Source organism: Accipiter gentilis, chromosome 4, assembly GCF_929443795.1.
Source record: "Accipiter gentilis chromosome 4, bAccGen1.1, whole genome shotgun sequence".
In the NCBI taxonomy this organism is placed as follows: domain Eukaryota; kingdom Metazoa; phylum Chordata; class Aves; order Accipitriformes; family Accipitridae; genus Astur; species Astur gentilis.
In genome coordinates this window covers 45963069-45971786 of record NC_064883.1, presented here as the reverse complement: position 1 = coordinate 45971786, position 8718 = coordinate 45963069, and the positions used below count along the sequence as shown (strand labels likewise).

Sequence of the window (8718 nt, the reverse complement as noted above, 5' to 3'; positions counted from 1 at the left end):
GGGGTTTCCATGTCTACCAAGAATGTTTTGCAGTGCACCTTGGGAGAGGAACATTACTTCCTTGAATTATTTTCTCTTTTTTTTCCCCTCCCTTTAAAGTGAGTAAATAAAGCAGCTGAAAATTTAAAGCAGGCAGCTTTCATTACCAGCTCCTCTTTCCATTCACATGGCTACATATCCTGGCTGACAGCTCAATCCATGGTAAGACGGACTTTTTGCTCAGGTGGCGTTCGGCTGCCGGGAGATGCTGCTAAACTGTTGTTGAATTGGTCTTGTGGGAGATTGTGGTCCTATTGCAAAATATTTGGCTCTGTGCCACGATGAAGATCAGGGGGGTTATGGCTTTGGAAATGGGGTGATGTTCAGTGCGTGGCAGTGTCTTTCTCCAAAGTTTATTGCTTGGGTATTTTGTAGGGTTAGGAAAGGATGCCTCCATGTTTAAAACGGAAGACAGTTTGGGCAGGCTGTGAATTCAGCAAAATCCTGCCGTCTCTGCCTCTGTAAAACAGGAATGTCGCTCGTTTCCTACTTGCATTGAGGCAAATATTCACAAAATCCGTCCCAGTGCTGATGGGGCGTGCGCTGCGGGAGCGGGATACAATGGTGTGATTCACTGCAACACCGTGGGCAAGGTGCCTTTGTTTCTCCGGCACCGTGTCTCCAGGCAGTTGGACTTCTTATGTAGCCGACGTGCCTCGCAGTTGCAGGTGGCTTCCAGCCCAGTGGGACAGGGCTGTCCCCATTTAGCCCCTGAAGTGAGAAGCTGGATGCAGCCAGCGTGGTGCTGTGGGAAGGTCGCTCAAAGGCAGGGAGAGGACGACTGATCTCATGTGGCCACAGAAAGAAGATCATCTCCTCCTGGTTTGCTCTGCCTGCAGGGACAGCGTCGCAGTCACTCGTCATTGCTCTTAGAGCAAAGGTGGGTTGCTGATGGCTGCCTGGTCTATGCTGCTGTCTCAGTGGGGGATTTGAGAACTGAGAGGGATAGGAATGGGGGGGAGACTTGCTCTGCTCTTCAGAGTTGCTCATGTGCTGGCTGGCACCCATCATCTTCTCCCATGCTGCCTGTAATTGAGGAGAGCCTTTCCCAGCCCTCTCAAATCAAATGGTGGCTTTCTTAGGAGGTACCCATAAAACCCATCTGGGGGATGGGTGGGACTGGTCTTGGCCACAAGAAATGTCTCATGCGTTAAGAAAGAAAATCTAGTTGTCTTCTGCTCTCCATCCTCCTTCAGTGAGTCTCTCGCCTATCTGTAGCTTGGCACCCTTGCTCCTCTTTCATAACGCCACATGCCAGATGCCTCTGGCTATCGGATTGCTCTGATCCACCGACTGGCTGTATCTGACATAGCTTGCCAAGGAATGGGAACAAGGCCCCAGCGTTGCAGCTGGGGTTGTGCCACCCTGCTCGGAGCGTTTGGAAGAGCCCTGGTAAAAGTCACCGTCCTCCTGCAGTCAAGCACTGTAGACCTCTGTGCTGTTCTGCAGCGCGAAAGATTCGTGCAATTAAGTACTTGCTTATCTCACTGGTACGTTTTCTCTGCTCCAACTCAGACAAATTTTCATGTTGTTTTCAGAGCCAGAAGGGTTGTAATCATTCTGCTACAGTGAAAGAGCAATACAATGCTGCTTTTATTATTACGCTGTTTTCTGAAGATTTATCCATCCAACTTACCAGTGAAAGGCTCATGGATTCAGATAACTTTGCATAGAGGAAGAAGCTGTTCTGAGCTGAAAGATGACAGCTTGGTGCTAGCACAGGAAAGCGGGTTTCTTTGTGTCCGTTTTCCTGTATTCCAGCTTCCTGCATGTATCGCAGCTCTTATGGAATTGGGACTGACTGACAGAGGCAGTTTTCCTTTTTAGCAAGGCCTTTGGTTAGACAAGCTACCACAGAGCAATAAATAGTTTGGAATCATGAGTCATGTTTCATTCTTGTAGCTAAGCGGGCATTATGGGTTTATTTAAAAAAGGCTTCATTGTTTCTGTATTTGTTGTTACAGAGAAGTAATCCTCAAGTAGATTCCCGGTGGATTTCTTGGACTGGCCAGCTGTCCCTGTCGAAGGTAACTGCTCTAAGGACTGGTATTTCTATCTGTTTTGTTCTGTGGAGTGAGAATTAGAATTGCTTTACTGAGCAGTAAGCACATTAGTCATGTAATGCCACGTAGTATGGTATCCTAAATGAGCTTGTGTCTTTGGATATGATATGGGACTTGGTGTGCTTGCAGAGGTCCTTGGTGTCTTCCCAAAGTGTCTGCAAACCATATGGGCTTTCCGAAGTTCTGAGAGGAATGCAGCACCCTGACCTCTGGATGGTAGCTATGGCCAGATGGATGGGCATCCTGACTTGCCCCTCTGCCCTCAGGGTGGCAGCAAATACCACAGGTCAGACAGAGGGGGACACACCTTGAAATGGTGACCATCCCCACCATGACCATCTAGTTCTCCTGCCTTGGCAGCCTAATCTTCTGTGCTGTGTAGGACAGGGGGAGGATGGGACCGGTAGGCGCAGCTCATGATACACAGTTTCAGCACCACCTCCTTGCAGCTGGAGTTTGTCCAACAGCCTAAGGAACTGGTACAGCTTGACTAACAGGCACAAGGAGACATGTTACTCTTGGGTACTCTTTGGTCCTTGGATCAGGACCAAAGTTTTGTCCCTTATGGTGGTGGCCAGTGTGCTCCTGTTTGGTTTTGCCCCTTTCCAGCTCTTCCTTCCCCTAAAGAGAACCAGGTGCTGCCTGGTGAAAGCCTTCAGCCAACAGCTACTGTCTGTCCAGGGTCTCGTCAAAGCGTTGGATGACCTTGGACTTCTACAACTTACTTAAAGGTGTAGCGAGTCCCTGCCAGTGATGGCCCTTTGGCGATGCTGGTGCTAAGAACTGGGTCTGCCAGACCGGGCACTGCATGGACATGTCATCAGAGACAGTCCCAGGACCAACTGCTGTCTAACAGAGGAGAGCGCAGGTGGAGTGGACTTGCCAAAGGTCATGGAAATGGCCGGGCAAATGGTATTTCCTTCATTTGGCTGCTGAACTACAGCTGAAATGTCTTGACTGTGCACACTTCCAGGGATTAACTCTTGACTTTTCAAGCTGAGAGCCTGCGTGGGATCAATACTGTGACATTTAGTTTGTGTCTGAGCTCTCCATCTAGCAGACACCGAGACTGGAGGTTGTAGGAAGAGTCAGTCTCTTAACTTTGTATGGGGCTTTGCTACGTAAGGAAATGAGTGTGGTAAGGAAAGATGTTGAGTACATATCAATATCTTTTCCATGGCTTGTCTCCTTACACTTGTTCTGTGCCTGTCTTGCTCCTGGCCAGTCTTGCGCTGCGATCTGTCCCTGGTCTTGTCTGATATCTCCATCTCTCATGGACAGGAATGCAGATGCAGACAAATGACTGATTGCAGTTGTCTGTTACCTGAAATCTTCTGTGCATCCTGACGTGAGTCTGGAGAATTTCTAGAATGTTTGCTTTCTACGCTGTTTTACTGCTGAATGGTAGCTCAGATGCACAAAACGTGTCTGTACCCATTGTTGATCCCAGTTTCTTGTTCCTTGTTTTCTGTTCACTCCTGCCTTGCGTGCCTCTCTTAGCCTTTAGGGAAAAGGCTTGTGTTGCCTCAGTGAAAAGAATCGGGACAAGTTTGATTATCAAGAAGATTGTGAAACTTCTTTTGCATGAGATATGAATAATTGCACACTTAGCTCTTGTTTCCATGCATAGTTTCCCAACGGCATGCACAAATACTGTGCTTCTGGGCTTGCAAGGCACACGAGTTAGAGAGTACGTGCTTGGATCAGACATCCACCTCTATGTTAGCATCCCCTGAGTGAATCTGAGTACTTCAGCTTGTTGCTCCCGTCTGGGGTGGGTTCTGTGTCTGATCTTTAGCTGGCTAAAGCATAGCAGATCCAATGAGGTCCCAGCTGCTATGACTGCCCTATTCCTTGCCAAAGCCTCAGATGATCCTGTGGCATGCCTGTAGCAAGGCAGCAGAAATATCAAGTCAGAGCTAGCTGAGGTTATGAGCCTGGTACCATCTTGGATTTGCATTGCATCCTCCATCTTGCAACTCAGTCCTCTTTTACTTGACAGTGAAACTCTTGGGATGTCCTGAGGGGTAAGTGAAGCTGCCAATTTTTTTCAAGTAGCTTTTTGGAAGGAAAAGAAAGCTATGTGATACTGGGATTTATGCTAGGAGGAACTATCTTTTGTTAGAGGGGAAAAAAAAAAAAAAAGGTTTATTTTCTTCATGTCTTCAAACAGCCTCTACCTAATGGTAAGCAGCAGTTGAGGTTTCACTGAGTGATGCCGTGGGAATGGAAGGCTGCAGGCTGTTTGCTGCTGCTCTGGAGTGTGCTTCAGTAACCCCGTATCAGAGCTGGTATAGTCAAGGACATTCTTGTATATGAGTCACAAAGCAGCTATTTCCAGAATGGTTGGTTCTTGTAACATGGGGTGGTATTGCTCTGGTGATAGAAAGATGTGCTGGCCAACAGAGCTGGCTCAGCATCACTGGCCCCAGAACTCAAGAATTTGCCTGGGACATAGTTTCCGCAGAGGAACCTGGACTATAAATAGGCTTTGGTTAAAACAAAACAAAACAAAACCTCCTTGATAGAAAAGGCAACTTGTTTCAGGAAAGCTATATTTGGAAGAAACTATGAGGGTGGTGAGACACTGGAATAGGTTGCCCAGAGAAGTTGTAGATGCCTCATCATCGGAAGTGTTCAAAGTCAGGTTGGACGGGGCTTTGAACAACCTGATCTAGCAAAAGGTGTCCCTGCCTACGGCAAGGGGGTTGGACTAGGTGATCCTTAAAGATCCCTTCCAACCCAAACCATTCTATAATTCTATGAAAGGAGACATTTTCTCACAAGGTACAAATTAGGGTGAGAATTGGTGGAGGTTTCTGTTCTTGTGGCTAAAAACCCTAAGCAGGAGGAGCAAGGTGAACTCCTTCTCTTAGAGTTTCCTTGATCAAACCTAGTTTGGTATTTCTAGAGGGGTAAACGCTTTTAATTGCCATAGGTGGTTGAATGCCAATTTGCTGTGCCATCCATTTAAGGGCAGACCCCTTGGAGACAGTATGTTCGGTGCCACTGCACTGCAACTGCCTCTCCCCAATCCCTTGAGTAGATGTTTCTAGTGACGGTGTTAAGCTTAGCTTTAATCTGTGTTACCCAGAGTGACACATGTAAGCATAGGAAACGAAGATTTAAAACTGAGGTCAAGCAGGAGAACAAAATATAAAGCCTGAACTTGCTACCTGTAGACGAATGCTAGTAGCATGCCCTAAGCTCCTGGCTAGGAACCATATCACATGCCCTGTGTTTAAGATCTGTGGCTGCGGATAGCCAGCAACAATTTCATTAATAATGATCTGGTCAGATAATGGGAGAGAGACCTGAAGCTGATAGGGAAGATTTCTGAAGACTTCTGCAGAAAACCACTGTGTTTGTTTAATAAAAACTGTTAGTAGAAGCAGCTTAGTTCTGACAAAACTCCAGGTGTAGACTCCTTTTTTCAAAAAGAAAAGCTGCATCTGTCAATGTGCCCCTGATTGTTGTTATTGTTGCTTCATTTTTTACGATTGAAAGCCTCTCAGGTGTACTTTTTTTTTTTTACTTGAAGTTTTGAAACCAACAGGACTTTTTGTGTTCAGGTTGATCAGGACTAAAACTTACCTATTTATGTCTTTGGGTGTGTTCTTTTTTCCCGCTGAATCAGAGCAGGATGGGGAAGCAATTGCACTATTACATTCACAAGATGAGAAGCATGTCTCATACACAGCCTTAGATGCTCTTGAAACATCTGTGTCCTTATCGCTGTCCTGTCTACTGCAGAAATGTTCCGGACAGCAGAGCACTATTGACACTTACCCTTTATCAGTATTTACCTTAAGAAGTACAAACTGCCTATACAATATAGGTGATGGACCATGCTGTGTCTCACCCTCCATATCCAACCCAGACCTAATCTGGTCTTAAAGGCTCGATGTAAAGACGTCCACAGGGTGTTGAAGTTTCCCAGCATGGCTGCAGAGGAGTCAGAGTGGTCCTAGCTCTAGGATGGCTTGGTGGTTGCTCAAGTAGCAGCAAATCACTGTCATTTTTTGCCCAGTGTTTTAAGGCAAAGCAGTGAGAATTCATGCTGTAACCTGTGGCAATCTGGCAGCTGCTGCATAACCAGCTGAGTTGTCCATGCGATGGGGACCGGTTAGCAGATGGTGGGAATTATCCTGGTCTGGGAGCTGGAGGTCTTATCTCTGTTGAGAATAGCACGTAGTGGGCAGGAATGTGAAGCTATTCAGAGGAAGATAAATTAAAATCTTGGCTGTCTGGTTTGCTGTCCATCCAAAGAAGCAAGAGCGATTAGAGCTGGGGAGAAGTGGGAGAAGAGGAAAAGCAGCAAACGAGTAGGGGTGTACTGGGAACGGGGCCACAGAGATCATGACTTACCTTGCCCACATCCAGGAGGGATGTCTCAGAGCTGAAATGCTGATGCAAACATCAGGACTTGGGGCTTCTGCTGCTGCTCCTTGGGGTTAAGGCTGAGAAGCAGCCTGGAGGTCTCAGACCAAACACGACATTTGTGCAAATTCTGAGCATTTCCAGAGAACCAGCTGAGTGACTGGAAACAGAATTCTGTTGAGGAAACAAAAGGAAAAGTAAAAGGTGTCCCAAATCAAACTTTTACACCCCTCTGTGTCAACACAGTTTCAACACAGCTTTACTGGACTAGGGTTAAAGACGGGAAAAATATGAATCCAAAGCCGCTGGACCAGAACTGTATAGAATCAAGCCACAAAGCTGACAGAGCTTGAGACCCAGACCCAAATGCAGTCAGTGGGTTGAACCAGAAGACCTTAGATGTTAGGTTGGCTCTCCAGTGTCCATCTCCCCTGGTGTGGAGCAGACCCCCTAGGCCTTTCACGCAATGCCACAGGGGAGCTGGAGATTCCCAAACCTTCCAGCTCAATAGGGAAATGCTCGGCACTGGGATCTCTGAAAACCTCCCCTCTTTCTGGAGGGGTAGGCATTATCATAAGCTCTGACAAGGAGCAATCTCTGTCCATATAGGATCTGGAGGCTGGCAAGTCCTCCTGGGCTCAAGCACCTATGCAAAGACTTTGAAAGGACTTGAGGCACCTGTCTGTCATCTAGTCCCTTGTGGATGAGCACTTCCTCAGCATGTGGAAAATCCGATTTCATTCCAAATTTTGGACTGGAAGAAAAAGGTCTGTAATTGTGCCAAAGTCCTAATCACCAGCTCTTTGGCTTTGCAGCTTGCAGAGCAGGTAGGAGGCCGGCAGTGAGCTCATTGCTCGCTCATCCTTCCCATTCCCTGGCTGCATCCTTCCCCAGTATCATTCCCCGCTGTGTGTGAGGTTTGCTGCTCTGGGGGTTGCTGCTCTGCCTGCCCGTACAGTGTAAACCATTGTGTTGCGGCAGACAGTGAGTTATGGGCGCATCCATCTCTGAAAAGACCCCAGGAGTCCGGGAAGGAAGTCAACCCAACAGAAGAACCTCTCCGAACAAAAGGTGATTGAGGCATCTCTTGTCTCCTGTTACACCCAGAGCATCCTTCCTATAGAAAATGACTTGTCCTGATCCCTCAGTGCAGTAAGTTCGAATAGGTTGTAAAAGTCCTTGAAATCCTATAGCCGGGGAGAAGGCAAGCTGCTGAGTCGTAACGTGTCGGAGCGCCTGGGAAAGAATGGGGCTTTGTTAGTGCTCTTCAGCAAAAGGGGAGGGCATGGGGCTTTTGTCAGGCAGCGTATCTGCTTTTTCTGGTGTGGAGAGCGAGTGCGTGGTGGCGGCTGCTGCTTTGACAAAACGCTTGTGGGGATTTGCTGGAATTGGGGATCAGCTGGAAAAATGCTTTTGTGCTTTTGGGGGGTGGCTGTGCTCCAGTAGATGGGCTGGGGAGGACTCCAGGTCCTCCTGATAGATGGACTTGGGGATTTGGGGTTTGGTTTTAGGGTTTTTTTTAGAAGGAGGGGAAATAGTTACTGGTGGCCGAGGTGTAGCAGAGGACGGACTTTGCATGCATCGCGTGCGGGCTGTCACACGCTCTCAGCAGCAGACTCTGAATAGCAGGAAATGTCCCGTTTCCCAGGGTTTCCGTCTGTGAGCTACAGTAAGCGCAGAAGTCACACGAGGGGAGAGACTGGCAGAACAAGGGGAAAAAAAACAACACAGGAGCTTCGTTTGACAAACTGCTGTGGGAGTGCACTATAGGTGAAAAGGGATTAGAGCTGAGACACGCCGCTGTGCAAAGAAAAACACATCCTCTCCTTTTCAGTTTCCTCTATTTTAAGTTTCCCCGACACACGAGCTGCAAGAGCATAGATCGCAAAACTTCTTGTCCTTCTAAAAAGGCAAATAACAAGCAATTGCTTTAGAAACCCTATTAGCACAGGTTTCGTAATTGTCTCTGCGGGTGTCTCATCTAATGAACAGGCCCAGATCTGTGTTTCAGCAAACGAGGCGGCTTGATGTGGGAGGGAGAGGTGGGAGGGGAGAGCGGCCGCTCTGGGAGCACCGAGTATTTCAGGACGTGGAACCTCGCAGGAGCTGCTGCCGTAGCATTTACCACGGGGGAATTTTAATTGGCTGCTTTATGCAAGGTACGTTGCTCTCTGCGCTGGTTATTTCTGGGGTTTGTGACCAGCGTTTGTTGGTTGGTTGGTTTCCCGTTGATCCA

The 8718-nt window shown here is 47.7% G+C and overlaps 1 protein-coding gene across 4 annotated transcripts in view; it reads left to right on the top strand.

The window, feature by feature from the left end:
- Nucleotides 1-778: 778 nt before the first annotated feature.
- ALS2CL (ALS2 C-terminal like) overlaps nucleotides 779-8718 on the top strand; it is a 46402-nt gene continuing 38462 nt past the window's right edge. Inside the window, exons 1-2 of one of the 4 annotated variants that reach the window (XM_049798867.1) lie at nucleotides 779-919; nucleotides 2004-2066. The gene's annotated coding sequence lies outside the window, so the exon portion shown is untranslated. Of the gene's footprint in view, nucleotides 920-2003; nucleotides 2067-8533; nucleotides 8642-8718 lie in introns of those variants that run through there. The other 3 variants (XM_049798865.1, XR_007505847.1, XM_049798861.1) reach the window with 3 other exon arrangements.